We start from the raw sequence: 18008 nt of genomic DNA, 5'->3' as shown, positions 1-18008 counted from the left end.
ATTCAAGTGATCCCAAGATATACGCGGCATTGTTAGCATTGATGTATTGATCCCAAGCGTTATCACTTCATAATTATCACTTGATTCAAGAGCTCGGAACACTTCACTTGAAACCCCAACACAAGTAGTGGATCGTAACTTCTTACCTTCATAGATAAGGGGAGCTTCTTGAGAAGTAAACAAACTCAATCAATGTCCGTAATGTGATTATCTATTTTATGAACTTAAATAGTTTTTGTCCAATTTTGATTAAATTTGGCTTGAAAGTGTAGGCCGGGATGAACTTGAGTTCGCTAACCAGCATGATCGGACTATGAGAACGTAGTGTTAAGGAGTAAAAAAATGGGTTTTCTCAGTTTTTTCCTAATTTCTCTTAAACAATTTTAAAGAGCTTAAGAACAAATAATTTGGTAAATGTATTTAAGCGTTTTTAACTTTATTTGTTACGGATAAATTTAATAAATTGTAAATTCAAAATTCCCATGTTTTTCTTTTGGAGAATAAGTAAACTGGTGTAGTTTACTTGTTCATGACAATATTTTAATCAAACTTGGCAAATTTATTTATTTTTTACTAAGTATTCATATTTTACTAAAACACACTTTATTAACCCCCTGTCCTACCCCGAAGCCTAGGTACTTGTTACAACTAATGCTATTGAAATAGATTTAATTGAAAATCCAATTCCAGGTAAATGGAAATTAGTCTGCAGGTTTACTGTGGTGGGGATATTTTTTATTACGTCGTAGCTTCCTCACAGAATGTGTTTTTGTTGCTTTTGGGTGTTTCCAAGCAACAGATTACTCTTATTAAAAATTGCAGATTTTTAAATTCTATGTATCTGAACTAACATAGTTTACAATACAAAATACATCCTTACATAATACGTGAAGGCGATTTCTACGAAACACTACTTCTCCATTAATAATGGACGGATTTTTACAAACGATGTGTCAAAATTAAGTACTTTTTGTGTAGACGCCCCCTTTCACCAATTCCTGTTACAAAAGTTCTCGGGCTTTGCCCCACAGGCCATCAAAATCCCAATGTATTTCGTATGAAGAAAATATTTTGTCTATTTAACAGAAGAATGATTTGTATTAATTACCACTGTTCATAGTAAACACATATGATACACACAAAAGCATTCGTTTTCAGAGTGAGTTTGTTTTCAGTTTTGATAACTGTAATAGCTGTAAGGAAGTGAATGATAACATTATTTTTGAGTTGACTCTTTTAAGTCGGCCTAACGTTTTGAAATAACGTCTGGAATACTTTGCAATTGCTCGGATTCGAGCAACAGGTGCACTCGTATTACTATAGTATACAAAATTAAAAATATATTATTGACTATTTATTGTACCACCAGAGTAAAGAACAAACTCTTTTAGGAAACCATAAGTGTTTATTCTATCATGAAAAATTTTAAAACTTATTATAAAACATCTACATCCTTATAATTGACATATAATTTCAATTTTTGTTATTGAATAACGACATTTCACTATTTGTACAGATGAGAAAAATGCATAATCAAGAACGCCCAGCACACTGATAATCCTTATCAAGCGTAGGTCGTCCCTCCACGCAAACCATATCATAGACGATATGTCGTATAAACTATTTTGTGACCTTTTAGATTATTATGTACTAGGGACAAACTAATACCGTTAGGTTAGGTATATGGGTTAGGTTTTTAACCCATAATTGTGGTTTGTCATTACTGTATAATTCTTTTTTGATAGACTGCATAAATATAACAATGTTCGAAGAATCAGAATGCACACACAATACACACATCTTTTCAGTGAATATGTACTTGGACCTTTCTAATAGCCTTTGAAGAGAATATTTTTACCATTAAGAATGTGTTTCATTTTTAACCTCTTTTTGTATGGGTTAAAAATAATCACATTACCAAGCGGGTACATGTAAAGCACTCATTCAAATAACTAGTGAAATATATACGTAAAACATTAAATCAACATCATTGTCATTATGTCAATGATAAATTTCCTTTCAGGCCTGAGTTTGATTTACTTTTATTCAATTTAATTAATGAAAGACAACGGTGCAACAATGTAACATGTGATCCAAAACTATTTATTGATAGTTTATTGATTTATATTGTTATTGGTCTTTATATGTTTTAGCGAATTTCCCTATAGGGAAGTAGCTGTTACCGTAGGTCTCATGGCAAGACTTGGGCCCGGGACCGATTTAATTTTTTCATTTTGATGCACCATAAAAACACTGTTTGTAAAAATTGTTATATACTGTATATGTCCGTAAACACGAAAACTCAAGTAATTTCCGTTTTTTTTATTTTGAAATTTGGCATGGAATGAAGGTGCAAGGTGGCATGGACTAGAATGAGATTTCCAGTCAGCAAGATCGGGTCATGGGTACGTAGTGCTATTAGAATTAACAATTTTCTTTTTTTTAATTTGTTTACTATTAAAAATTAAAATGCCTCATTTTCATTACAACCATCGTGTAAGCCTAAAAAATAATTTCAAAAACTGTACCAGTACGTTAAAAATTCCCAAGTTATTCTAAAGTAGTAAAATAAATTGTTCGTTGTTTCCTTCCTTTTGGATACATCTCGAACAAAAGTTCTATTTTTGATTTAATCCTATACTATTAACATTTGATCAAAAACACTTTTTACGTTCCCCGTAGCAGCAAACCTAAGTACTCATTACCTACATCAAATTTTATTTGGATGTAGAATGAATCTGAAATGTTAAGGAAATATTTAAGGCCTAGCCTACTAAAAATCTTATCAGGCAAATGGAAATTCGCTTAGTCTGCAGGTTTGCTGCGAGTGGTAGAGAACTTCACACGCTGTGAAGTAATGTGAAGTGTAAAACGCACCTCTAGAATTTGCTGACTCTTTCAGTCCGAAGGTCAACATAGATGCATCACATTACATCCCACTACAAACCCACAATGCAACACTACTAGTAGTCACTATAGTGTCTGTAACTGTAACTGAATACTTGGTAAAGTAAGATATCGTCAGTATCAAGTAAGGCATGTTTTATTATAATGTTATGACTTGGTAATGAAACTTGTTTTGTTAATCCTAGCTAGATAAATGGTTTGATTTTATGTGATTGTGAACACAAATTCTAGTACAATTCTTGAAAAAAGTAAAATAATTGCATCTTAGTCCATATCCAATCTTACGTACTTCCTACATTTAAGGAAAACTATTGGATTTGGATATTTTTAAAGATTTCCTAACCTATTCCAAAATCTTGAGCCAATCTTTTAAGTTGTTGTACACTTGAAATCGTTTTGTCATTTATCGTTTATATGTTGGTAAAGTAACCTACCTATGAATAAAGAGGAGAAGTCAAAGCTATAACCTAAACATTTTGTAAATCGGGTTACATTGAATCTTAAAAATTTTACTGAAGATATAAGTTTTAAAGTAAGGGGTTTCAGAAAACTGAAAACCAATGTCAACTACCGGATTAAAATCTAAACAAAAGCCTAGTTTCAAGCAGTCTATTGCAAAATAAAATAGTCAAACGATCTACTTAGCTGACAGAGTGAAACAATTGTTTCGTCTTGATTTCCAAGTAAAATCGTGCAAATGGTGCTGTCTAGTGCTAATTTACATGGCATGTTGCAATTTCAACCAAAAGAGAACTATGAGCTATTTTTTAGATATAGAGTAGAATATTTAGTAATTATAGTTTATTTTTATTCTGTAGCTCTTAAGATGAAAATGTGTATTATTATATTTTAGTAGAGAGTTATTTGAAACATAAAGTTCTCCCAGAGAACCCTATCATCTTTGGTTCTCTCGAGAAGTGGACCTAAAGCTTAATATGGGTTCAGAACCACCGGGCTACTAAAAACATAAGTGATTGGCAAGATTTGAACCCGTATCTTAAATACCGAAGTCACGCAATATATCAGGCTCGCCTTCTGTAATGAACCTTTGCACCATTTTGAAGCACACTGTGACTTAACATTCACATAGAATACAAGGCTAAGGCTGGCGACATTCAAGATCAGTGTGATTTGCATTCAACAGTATCTCAAACCTGTTCTATTGCGACATAGGACTACTACAACTTGTCTTACGTCTCGTACCCACACTATACATAACAATAGTACGGTAGAAGTCAAGATCAAAGTAAGCAGCAGCAGTAGACTGGACTTTGTTATTGTAAACCATATTAGGTATTTTCAAGAAGAGATGCAACTGTTAAAAATTGCCCTATGCAAAATGAAAGTGATTTATATAATGTTAGGTTAGGTTAGGCTGTGTTATAGGTTTTATTAGGTTAGGTTGTATCAAGTTATGTTAGGTCAGGTTAGACTATAGCAGGTTAGGTTAAGTTAGGTTATATTAGGTTAGGTTATATCAAGTTAGGTAATGTTAGGTTAGGTTATGTTAGGTTTTATTAGGCTATGTTATATCAAGTTAGGTAATGTTAAATTAGGTTAGACTATATCAGGTTAGGTTATGTTAGGTTTGGTCACGTGGAATTTGTAAGGGGTGGACTCAAGTTCGGATACTGTACATGTTAACCACAGCTTCTTATGCATGAATATGATTGGAAGGGACACACGTTTGGTTAGGTTCGCTACCTCGAGAGACATGAATAAAACTATTCACTTCTGTTTATCACATATAAATACATTGAGTATTTTTTTACATTTATCACCTTCATTTGCACATAACCAATTTTAATGAGGGCAACATTCCTCTTGAAAATACCCAAAACCCGATTATAACAGCCAATCAAAACACTTTTACACTTTGTGCACACTAACAGTAATTCAATTATGATCTAGACAACGATGGACGATGTTAAGACTAACTATATTTTGAGGCGGATGTGAACGTGGAAAGAGTGTAAAATCAACTTCATTAAAAATGTACCAACTCTTAATTAAAAAATAATATCAAAAACTGCTTCTGAGGTTGTGGTTTAGGCAATCAAAGTGAAGGTGGCAGAGTAGGTCACGTATAGACTACGCAATACACGACTCAAGCGGCTCAAGACTCAGCAAATGACGGTCCGTCAGTCGGTCAAGGCAAAGGAACAAGAGACTGTAGACAAGCTTTGTTGTGGCCATTCGACCTGAGCATGATGTGTTTAGAGGCAGCAGCTGAGAAAATCAATGCCATTGACAGCCATTTTGTGGCAAGGATAAGTTTTACAAAATTGTCTCTTGACAATTAAATAAAAATACCAAAAGTAATGGGGTAAACCCATTTTAAATAACTTTCTCAAATTTTCTAAGAGGATATCTTTAATAGGTACTTTAATACTTTCTTATTAAATGGCAACCATACAAAGTAGGTATTTTAAGCCAAGTATGAATGGAAATGAGTGTAGGATGAGTGGCGCAATCTTGGAGTCTTGTTAGTGTTAGTGACTAAGGCCGACATTCTTTAGACACAGCTGTTAATAAATAGCCCGTGCAGCTAATGGCAACTAATATAACTAAGGGACCTACAGTTTATAGTGGAATCCGAACCACATTTTTACCTAGGTATATACGAATTGGTCTAATTATAAGGATAGTACTGCGGATAGTCGTAGTACTCACTCATGCGGACGTTAATGCACAGTAGGGAGTATTGCATCCACAGTGCATGCCTATAAATATCCACAATTAGTGACCTCCTAGTACCTGTATTACTGGACGACGCCACCCGTCCCAGTAAAAATATTAGTTATTTATTTATATGCATGTTAGCGTGTACTAGGTACGCATGGTTAGGTAACAATTTTTTTATTAAAATCGGCTAATTCAACATTTTTGACCAATAAGAAGTCTATTCTTCGAATAATGTTGCTTTCTCCAAAACACTACTTGAGCAGTTGGTGCTCACGCCTCTGCTACCAATGGTGCAAACCATAACCTAGTTTTTAGAACCAAATTCAATTTAATTGAGCCTGATAGAATTTACTGCTGTAAAATAGAGTTTTTTACACACCAACTTTACGGCCATACAACACTTAAGAAGCAACTGTTTAACTCTTGCATCTAACATCAAATAATCTATGACCGACAAATAGAAAAAATGTAACCTCAATAACAGGTGAAGCTCATGCAAATAATATGGTATCATTGAATAAATTCTAGCTACAACTGGTCCATTGGATAGAATGTCTAGTTCAGTATCCAATGTCCTTGGTAGTTTTCTCAGCTGACTTGGAAATCAGCTGAGACAAATGCAAAGCTACTTCCTGCTCAGTGACTCCACTACGGTTTGATTTTAAAATACTTTTAGCCCAAGATATTTACATGTATCCAACATTGTTTGAGGAAAAACGAAACCACTTGCAACGATAGCAATAACAAATGATGCAACATTTCTTTACGGTGAATGACCACTCTTTCATTCGGCGATAGCGGAGGTTATGGCCTCCAACTTTCGGTCTGATTCAAATCAGATTTCTTTGATGGAGTAATTTGGCATTTGACAAACTAATTGCTGCGAGAGTTTATTTTGAAAATAACAATCAATTGCGGATCATATTTTTGTTCAAATACGAGATGATGCCAGTTTCATTGCTAACTGAAATCTTCGTTTTACTGCGTTAGACTCAAGAGTGTTAATTCTAATTTTTGATTAGCATTTGAAGAAAATGTTTGAGGAAACTTCTTCATAATTGCAAGTAAAGAATCTTTTATACATAAAAGATTTTGCAGGGGATTTCGATTGCAACACCGCCAAAAAGGCGTTGAAAATACGCGTATCCCTGGGGTTGTCAAAGTAACTACTGCAAAACTACATCTTGTCAAAATCAAAATGTGTTTTCTTCGCTAAGCTAATATTTGCTCTATTATTTCGTGCAATTCAATATAATTTTACACGTATAAATGGATTTTGATTGTAATTTAGGAATGTTTATATGTTCAGTATTTTTCTCCTGTTTCTCAACTCTCAAAGCTAAGGAGGTAAAGTTAAGTGAGTTACTTTTGCAAGTCTTTAAATGTCTATTATTTGAAAAATATATGAAAAAAACAAAGATGGTTGTATAAAATACCTGTATCACACCAAAACGTTCATTATATCAACACCATAATGATAAAAATATAACTTAACTCAGTAACTCAGAACGAAATAGAACCCAACCTACAAATTCAATTCAATTGATATCTACATATCAATACCACAGTGCACATCATTCAAAGGTACACAAGACTTCCTTTATATTCAAATCTTAACCCATATCTTGGGGAACATAGAAATGCTATATATCTTATCAAAGGTTACGTATTAGTGGTATCAAAGTCGCCGACAGCTGGTTACTGCAGTTTATAAGGCCGTCAAACTGATGTCTATTGCAGCAATTATACCAATGATAACGTCCGGCCTACCGTGAACTGGTAGACTTTCACACAATACCTAGTTCACAATGCTATATTGCTGGAAAGTTTTGTAATTTGATATGTCAAGCTTCATACAAAGAGCTGGTGTTAGTTGAAGTGTATTGGAAAACTATCACTTTTTTGCGACTCAATTTTCTCCTTATTTAAGGGTGAAAATGAACGCAGGTAAAAGTAGAAGCGAGTTAGATGACCTGTGTAGGTTTGTTACTAAGATCAGCTGTTTCATTAGGCATGCTTTTATCAAAAGCACAAGGATCAAGGATAGCGAAGTAACATTGTGAAGCTTTATTTAATTAACAATGGAAATTCATTCAGAATGTGTAAAAATGTTATTCGCTCTTACAAAAACTCACCAAAACATCCTGGATAGACAAGAACTAACAAATGGAGTAGAAATAAAACATCGGTCGAATTACATTTCTAAAAAGATTATGCACAAAACCTACATTTCATTTATTATTCCTTGAGTAATTTAAGGGAAACCACGAAAGTTAAAATAACAATAGATTTATTGCAATTCCTTGGTGACTTAGTGTAAACTTCTACGCGTTCTAGGGTAAAATGGTATAAACAACCCCGAAAAAGTTGCTGCAAAATTCCGGCTAATGAGTTTGAAAGACCCAGCTTCAACGGCGTGTAAAGAGCGAGAAAATTGGGTTATGAAAGGTAATGCCCTCCAAGGTTGTAGGCAATAATTACTATATTCGCACCTTCATTTCTATAGATTTGTCCTCCTTGTATAAGTATAACGAAGTACTACTAAGTTTATTGAAACCACTATCTTAATACGTTATAACTGTTTAGTCGACATCAGCGTACGATCACACTTCAGAATAATTTACATTAGGGCGAGAAGTCTACTTTTGGAACAAACTCTGAAGAACATTGGATTTAAAAAATACTTTTGGTTGATGCTGAGCTATTTTAAGCCATCAGTTACATTATGAAACCCAGATCAGAATAGTATCCAGTATTATTATGATTCGTAAGTATTACTTTGATGTCAGGTACTTCATCTCCGTAGAAGTTTATTGAGGAAGCTGCGCATTAGCGGTACATCACTATGACAACGGTCATAACAGTGGGAACCAGTTTATCACTATGGCCTTCAGTCTTCAGTCAAGGTCCACTGGGATACCCCACCATCCTGCGCCAGGAAACTGACTCAAGATCCCCACGAGACTCTGGATTCTGAATCAGACAATCTAGTAATTGGTAAAATTAAATTGTGTAGCTAGAAAAAAAGGAGATCGTAGAAGATAAATTATCACTACATCAGCTCAAGGAATTGTTCCAAAAGGCATTACTCCGACTAGCGAAATACTTCGAAAAGAATGCGCCTCTACTGCTCCATAAGAATGTGCCCGGTCGGTTCATTGAATGCATGTTCCGACGAAACACTGCTTCGAAAAAAAATTGAAAAGTACTGAGTTCCCCCATTTGAAGCAATATCTGGGTGTCAAATATACAGCTTTCGTTTACATGACTTTGGCAAAAATAAATAAAGCAACTCAGCAGACCCACATGCAAAGTTTTGTTAATTGCTGAAGATTCCACAAACCTCGATTTAAAATTTATAAAGTTTCATTCGTGTTAGTCTGTGTCGACACTGTAAAAAAAGACGTTTTGTACACTTGCTCTTTTATTGTGTTCTATGTTATTTTATCTACATATGTTATTTTATTTGAATGTCATAAATTTGTGTAAGAAATGTTAATATGTAACAATGTTATGTGGAATGAACCATCCTTTCACTCAGAGTACCTATTGAAGTGTTGTTGGATATTTTTATTTGTTCAAACGCCAAAATTAAAGTTTCCACATCACAATTTGTGAGCGGCGACAATCCAAGTTTGCAGACAACTGAAGAACCATTGATGCATGAGCCAAAGATTCTTGTCCATCAAACTACTAGCGTTCAACTTCGATTTTAATTGTTAATTTTGATTGTAATACCTTAGATGGGTTGATATCTTTAAAATACTTTTACAATCCAGCTTCGGTTCAGTTTATACCTTATTCCTTATACCTTAGTCCTATATAACGCTCAAATTAGTCCCATGTACATGTTTACATGTTTCAGCTTGTATCTGCCATTGTCAAAATCAAAATTAAGGTCTAATATGATACATGCAGCCATTTACAATAAGTCAAGTAAATCATTCGAAATGAACACTTTCTTAATCAAATCTAGACACTGTAGGACGAAAATAGTATAATTAAGTCATAACTTACACTTATCTTATCCATTTAGGTTATGGGTGATTAAGCTTTAGCCGAAAACAGCTGGGACTGAATGAATCTTTTATCATTGTTGAATGTTTATTAAACATATGTTTAGTTTGAAGCTTGTTTCAATAATTTAATTTTACTGACGAATTTGAAATTGAGCACATAATACCTAGAAATCTTTAGTATCTAACCAAAACTATTGATAACATTTTAAAACAGTGGGAATATTGAAAGGAATTCATACGTAGATATTAGCCCAATTAATATAATAATTACTTAGTTTTGCTGTCACTAGGCACAAATACTGATTGATTAAAATGAACTTTTAAAATCCTGCCATAAAACAACGAACAATCAGTTTGCCAAATTCCATTAAACTATGTCCAGAAACAAGCAGTATAGAATGAATTATTTACTATTTTTAATGATAAAATTGGATGTTAATTGATAAATTAACAAAAAATTGGAGACAACGTACTTAAGCAATTTTAATACCATCTCAGTTTCTAATACGAATGGCATAATGAAATTAACTTTTTGTGTTGTTACACTAACTTGAATTGTAAAAATTTCAATTGTTATGTTTGTAAAAAACGAAAAACGGGGTTTTGAGTCCATTGAACCAGTTCATTTTTGGATCGAGCTGGTTAATGAACCTATTAAAATACGTATGGGTTTCAAGTACGAATACTGGTTTCAAGTAATGAATATCGAATATCGGAGATTTCGATTAGAATCATCGCTAAAAAGGGCAGAAACGCAAATAAATACGAATTCCTTTAAACTTTCAGAGATTCTAGAACGAACCAAAACAGTGCAACCATAAACTAAAAAATCGTCCAGTGTTCAGGGACCACTTTTTATCCGACCACCGTCCGAAATGTTGTCATCTTTCATTAGGTGTCGAGTGCTGCGAAATTCCGGCTAATGAGTTTGAAACGAGCTTCAACGACGTGTAAAGAGCGAGAAAATTGGGTTATGAAAGGTAACGCCCTCCAAGGCTGTAGGCAATTATCCATAAACTTGTGTCGAAAGTCCCGGACCTTTCTTAATGTTCTGCAAGAATTACGAGCAAGATAATGTTACGACCATGCCTCGACCACAGACAATGTGGAACGGGACACAGGCTCGTAAAGTGTACTATCCGAATGACTATCCGAACCGCCTTCGATTGGTAAACCCTGAATGTAAATTATACGAATGACTATCCTTCTCACGGATAGTGTTAATTCCATAGATTTTATAATCCCCCAATAACGGGGAGCGAGCTGATCTAGAGGTAGAGCAAACAACTTCGGTTCCTGAGGTTTCGGGTTCAAATCCTGCCAATCGCCAATGTATTTGATCGAGATGATAATGCAGCAAATCCTAGGCATAACTAGAAGTAATGTGAAAACAATCTCGAGCTAGAGCATGCTAGGACAAAAAATCCTCATACTGGAAACTTCGATGTCTTCGTTTCCAAATGGAATTGCTAAGTGCATACAACAGCTACACATTCAAACAACTACTAATTCAAATGTAAAAATGCTCAAATATTAAAACCTAGAGCACCGCAGGAAATTTTCCCACATGAGCAAACCGGTATCTATTTCATCAGACCCGGGACCCGGGCATATCAAAGGTCAAAAAAGGCATTTCCTATTTCCTTTTGTTTGTGTACGTTAGTACTATGCGTACTTTATTTATGATAAGGTATAAACTACTACAGAGATTTATTTTGGAGGCTTGGGACTGTCTATGTAGGTAAACCAAATTTATTTGAAAATTTAGTTTTTTCCCCAGGGAAAATCAGCGGAATTCCCTAACATAAGGAAAATAAAAATACAAAATAATTTGATGTATGTACAACCAATAATTTTTGAAATTTAAATCGTTGTAAGTTCTTGCGTAGTTTAAGGGTATGGCAATGTTATTTAAAATAGTGTCAGTTTAAATTATTTAAATCCCAACAAGATATTGGTGTTTATATTGAAGGAGTAGTCTGAAAATCATATATACTACAGTATATAGTTACATAAGGGGCTGTAAAACTCAATTTGTTATTCAAAATATTTGTTTTGTTCACACCGAAACCCCCTCAAAGCTTACATATTCCAACCATCTTACAAATTAGATAAATGTATACAATTATTGTTCCCATGTTATTATCAGAGACAATTAAAATCCATAAAGGACCCCCATTCATCTTTGTGTTAGATTCAAAACACCTAAGCATAAAATAACTTATATGCTGCAGTTAGCGTATACTATAATATTTTTTCAGTCACACAATCATTCATAAAACCACTTTACACATCGCATACAGCGTAACAGTAAAACAGTGTGAAACCAGGTTAAACAAACACAATCAAGCAAAACACGGCAATAATCATCATGTCTATCGCACGTACAGTTAATGAGTTATCCATTTTATAACGTGCTTATCATCCTCTGGTTATCTACTACATTATTGCTAAGCTCACTGTAAAGCACTAGTCTTGTTGGAAACTGGGGTAGGTAGGGGGGACTGTCTACTCCACCCTAATGTAAGCAACCCTACCAATTCTGATTTCGTGTTACGCTAGCTGGAAAATGTATGGCTTCACAACATGTGCGATTTTAATTTCAATGTTGTTCGAATTCGAGGATTCTGTTCCAATAAGTTTTTTTAGCTGCTCGATTTTTTATCATAGGGAAACCACTACACTGATATCCATCATGCAGTAATTTTTGTTATGTTAATTAAAGAAGTGTGAACAGATTGGGCTAGTCCTAAGCCCCTTCTAGGATCTAGAACTGTTAAATGGTTCAGCAATTCAAAAACGATATTTAGTATGTGTAACAATCACATTATATGGCTAGTTAATCAATAAACAACAAAACAATCAGTCATGTTTTGATGAGTAATTATAGTACAAACAAATCGCATAAAATATGTAGATTGGTAATGTAATTAATTTGTTGCCCGTACACACTAGGTATCAGTATGTACTTATTTTTATTTCCAACCTAACATACTCAGTAAATTGAAATAATCTTGGCTTGTTTCATAATTTGTAAACAGAACACATTATAATTAGTTTTTTTTCTATAACTATTAGAGGATACAAATTGGAACTTTGTAGCGTCAATGATATTAAAAATTACGTTTATATTTATCGTTTAAAATTATTTTTAACGTATTCAAAACAAAACTTAAATCTTTCCCTTTAGATTTACCACGAAATAATCTAACTCTGTTTAAAAACAAAATAAATCGTCAACCCTGTAATTTATCTTTTGAGGAATTATTCTTAACTAATCCTGAATTGTATCCCGTACTTTAACATAACATACAGCATAAATACACAGTTGTCACACAACAATATCGATTTAATTAACCGAATAATCGTTTCCCTTCCAACCTAACCTAAAAACTTAATTGTGCCAATGCAAAATCTTCCTGACAAAATGCATTATCGTATGTCCGTATGTTTTCCCTACAAAGTAATGAAGTCCAAGCTACTTACATCGGCGTGTTAGATCCAATACGCGGTGAGTATGCCGGGGTCCGCACAACGTTGGTTCTATGATACACCGCGACACAGACTGGTAGGATTGTTGGATTGTTTAGGATTTGCTGCCGCGCTGCTGCGTGCTGCGCGTTGCGTGGTCAGGCGTCAGCGATACATAGTGCGCGTCGGCCCCGCTAGGAGCGCCTGCAAACCATCGATCTGCACACCGCACACCGTAAACTGTATACCATAATTTATGGGTTTGTATACGATAATTTTTGGGTTTGTATACGATAATTTTTTGGGTTTGTATACGATAATCTTTGGGTTTGTATACGATAATTTTACAGGTAGTACGATAATTATGAATGATGTAATAGTAAAATTGTTATCGTACATGACGTATAGTAAAAAACAATCGCACTTTACCATAACTACATACAGTCTTGCTGTTTGTACGATAAATTGTTAAGGTAGTGCCATAATTATGAACTTAAATACGGTAGTGTATCTAGAATCATAATATTTATTAACAACTTATATGTTAACCACCTTTTGAAAATTTGTATTTTTAGAATTGTGGTAAAAAGTCTAAATAAACAAATTAACATGCTGCTAAAATTGTGTTTATCGATTTAGTATTTGTGTTCATTAAGTTTTAAAATTTTATGGTACTGCCATTTTGAAACTAAACTCCTATAAAATAATATTTTACAAAAAATGTTTCTTTGAAATATTAATTTATGAACCAAATTTAATTTTACAGTACTATAAAGATCTGTCCTCAAATCAAAAAATAGTTTCATGGAAAACAAACAAAATGGTGGTTGTACAAGTAGCTATTGAGTTTTGGCAATTTTAAATTGGTATTTTGGTTTGTGTTTGAGGTTATAGTAGTACGTTTTCTGTGGTTTGACCCAGGAATCTGATACAGGATCTTAAAAGACCAATAGAGAATTCTGGGACACTCTATTTTGGCCCACTGTATTATCTTTTTCCGACCAACTCGTACAAATTGAAAAACTTTAAATTATGTTATTTTTAATCATTTAGTAACAAAACTAGTAGGAATATTGATACAGATAGGTCACTGTGGCCAGTGTGTATTGTATACTACCAGAATAGTGTGTGCGATAATTTCAAGGTACTAAACCACAATTTCCATTATACACTGTTTGGAAGGAATAAATTATGTCTATTTTATTTGAATATGATGATTCTAATACGATGGCACATCAAATTAAATGTGCTGCTGGTAGCAAAGTTAGAGGGCTGGACCTCTAATTCAAAAATTGCTGGTCCAGTCATCTCATGATTGACTATTCATTCAACTTCTTCGTTCACACATATTCAGAGCTACAGACTTCACTTATAATCCGATGTTGATAGAATTTGGTCTGTGGGTACTAATCGACGGTATCTGCAGGTGATTTTCATTTATTTGAAATTTGGGGTTTTCATGGTGATTTTCATATAATGAGAAACCCATAAAATTATCATCAATTATCAATTATCAATCATTAAGATGGGGACGCCACTTAGGTGCGTATTTTAACCCAAATATGAGTGAAGGATGAGTGTAGAATGGTGTGAGATGATCTGTGTAGCTTTGTTACTGACTAAGATCAGCTGTTTCATTAGCCAGGATCATTTATTTAAAGCCCAATGATCAGGAACAGCTGGGTCCAGTTTTGAACCATCAACAAGCTACTGACTTTTCTCAGGATCGAACCGGCGACCTTTTGAAAAATAACGGGGAATTCGGGTTTTACAAAGTGGGGTGTCAAACGGTTTTCATTAAAATTTAGTATGTAATGGTCCGTTTAGGTCTCACCAAGATGGCATAAAATTATGGTTAAAAATTATTCCAATTTTTCTCATTTTACCCATAAAATATCATAGTTACTCCCCCCGCTTACTATGTGAATAAGGGAATAACTTATTCCCCGTGTGTGTGAATAAGGGGTTTCGCCCAGACAATGGAAGAAAGTATGTGTCAGTTTGCTGATTCAGTAATATTTTTATAGCGGTTGTTGTCAAATAAAAATGAGTGTTAAATGGATGGGATGAAGCTGGTTCTTTGTAGTCAATCATTTATTAAAAGTGTAAAGGAGATCCAGATAATGCTTCGAAAGGCATAACTAAAGCTAAAGGACCCTGCTTCTAATGCATTATAAAAGCCGGATTTTCATCACAACATAACTTTGTCATTTCTGCTGAGGTTAAGTGTCCAGCAATTACGGTAGAATACGTCAAAACCTAGTAATCGTGGTCAAAACATAGTCCACCACTGTCGCTGCCCAGCTGGCTGATATTTAGGCTAACATTGTTTATTCTAAACATCAGAGAAGTTAAAACAAACACCTGTCCAAAATCTACACTGCTCTACACTGCACACTCCCGTCGATAAATAGGAAGCCATGAGCTTTCAAAACATGAAACATATTATTCTGTCTGAAAAAAAGTAGTGATAAAAGTGATATATAAAGAAGTTAAACAAAAAAAAAACTAACTAAGGACAAAAACATCGTGTAATAGAAAATATTTAGGGTGGAGGGGGACATGAGCGTGTTTTGTTGAAGTCTTCCGAGCGTGAAGTTAAATGCAGTGTTTTAATCACGGATATTAGGACAGAAACTGTATGGATAATATACTGTACATAAACGAATGACGTCATTGACCCTACACTGGACTGGGATCCTTATAATATAACTAGTGAACCCGTGCGGCTCAACGCGCCGCAAAAATACATACATGAATTTAGAAAACAAATTCACACTGTCATATATTGACTCTGAGTCGAAAATAAAATACAGTAATGAATGAAGCCTTAGAAGGAAAGCAGTCCATCAATTTTCTAGCTCCATATGTCTTATATTTAGTAAATTAATAAGCTATCAAGTATTTCATAGTTATTTTAAGATTTTATAACACATTTAATAAAACATTTTAATAAAACCAATATGTAGCATATTTGAAGAACATAAAAATGCTTCTTGAAGAAACCCCTTTTAAAAATAAACACAAAAAACCCTATTTTATTGACAACAGTACTTCCTTGAATTAACTTACTACCTAAGTTTTTATTTGTGAAATCACCTTCAGGAAGATTACCCTGGTCAGAATTTTCCGTGATGAATATGTGTACACCATCAAATATGTAGCCCTACTTAAAGCAACATATAGTTGCCCATGACTGAAAACTGGTCTGGGCAAGAACAGTACTACTCTTTTAAGTGATTGCCCTTGTGCTTTATTGATTGTCATTGCAAATGACAAAGCTTATGGAAATTGGCATCTTCCCATTTTAAATGTTAAGTTTGTTTCCGACGGGTACATTTTTATTCTCGGAATCAAAATATGTCCCCCCGCACTTGTTCTAGTTAGGACTTTCAAACACACACATTCTAATAAATTGTTACCGGTAACCATTTTGGTCACTTGGAGCCTTGTTCCATTAATGAGGCTCTTTGGTGTATTGATATTCCTCATCAATAAAACCACACTGCCCCCTTGTTTAAAATCAATCTATGTCTTGGCAATCCACTGACCTCTATATTGTTTAAAAACTCTGTTGGACATTCTAGATGTGTGTTTAAATTATCTGCAAGTAAACTATCAATGCTTTCGTACACCTTGGGCTCACCAGGTAATTTATCCAAAACTTTGTTGTTGATCAAACCACAGACACTGTTTTTGGAGCTAAAATAGCTTTGTCTATTTGACCATTTTGTATACTTTCAACGACGTTTGGGTGGATGAAATCAACAGGGCATCCAACTCCTAGCAATCTTGCTGGGAAAATAAGGAATCAATTAGCTTTAGCCTATTTTGACTCTTTTATTTTCTGCTTGTGCATGTATTGCGTCATGAAGTTTCATGTAGCTCTGCTCGAAGTTTTGGCTGTTCCCTAAACCGAGACGTTCACCTTCAATTCTCGTAAAAATTTCAACTATATATTGAAGTGTAACCTTACCACAACAGCAGAATACTGAAGTCTAACAGATAGCCTGTGGGCCGCGAACTGCAAATGTGTAACAGTGTTCCAGTGTGTAGTTGCCCGATCAATCAGTGTGTAAGGCTATTGGATCAAGACCTGAAGAGTGTACAGCCAAATCTTCTAAGGTGCCACTTTTAGGATACACAACAATTAATAAAAAAACATATTTTTGTATAGAAACAAACTTGAAGTAAAGGATTTGTTTTGTTTTGATTTATAAATAAATTGTCTGGTAGATCAGCTGTTTCATGTCAAATTAATGATTGTCAAAGATTTGTGACTTTAAATATTACAGTACAGTTTTGTAAATCATGGTAACTTACTCTCAACTAAATTTTACTATTCTTCACATTAAAATAAAGTAGTGTGATCCATTATGAGTACACTTTAAGGTACCCAAAACATGATTAAACTTAATATACATTAACAGGTATAATACACACCAATTGCTTATGTAGTAGACTTTGACTATTTTTCAACCAAAAACATATGTTTTTATAAATAAAAATTATCTCCCATGTTATCCTTATGGAGAAAAAATTGACTTTAAGGGCCTCTGACGCCCTTACCAACGACTTTATAAAAAATCTAATATCGTTGGGCACAACTACACGTTTTAACCTTTATTTTGAGACCTCAAACGTCAAAATCGGGGTAATAATAACGGAGGAGTTTGATTAACAAAAAACGGCTTAGCCTATTATATATATAGATACGTGAAGGTGATTTCTACGAAACACTAGTCATCTCCGTTAATAATGGACGGATATTTACAAACGATGTGTCAAAATAAAGTATTATTTGTGTAGACGCCCCCTTTCACCAATTCCTGTAATAAAAGTCCTCAGGCTTTGCCCCACAGGCCATCAAAGTTGGATTTTTTCCCATAAGATTAACATGGGGGAATTTAAATATTTAATTGGAAA

General features: G+C 34.1%; 1 protein-coding gene across 2 annotated transcripts in view; it reads right to left on the bottom strand.

The window, feature by feature from the left end:
* The window catches only part of LOC128989355 (Y+L amino acid transporter 2-like), a 79656-nt gene extending 66467 nt beyond the window's left edge, over window positions 1-13189 (bottom strand). For both annotated transcript variants that reach the window (XM_054411245.1, XM_054411251.1), the window contains exon 1: window positions 13098-13189. The gene's annotated coding sequence lies outside the window, so the exon portion shown is untranslated. The remainder of the gene's footprint in view (window positions 1-13097) is intronic.
* Between the last annotated feature and the right edge of the window lie 4819 nt (window positions 13190-18008).

The sequence above is a fragment of the Macrosteles quadrilineatus genome, unplaced genomic scaffold (genome assembly GCF_028750875.1).
Source record: "Macrosteles quadrilineatus isolate MER2022 unplaced genomic scaffold, UCM_ALF_1.0 Scaffold_1__1_contigs__length_201487025, whole genome shotgun sequence".
Lineage (NCBI taxonomy): Eukaryota > Metazoa > Arthropoda > Insecta > Hemiptera > Cicadellidae > Macrosteles > Macrosteles quadrilineatus.
The sequence above is the reverse complement of the archived record's forward strand: the minus strand, read 5'-3'. Positions and strand labels throughout refer to the sequence as shown.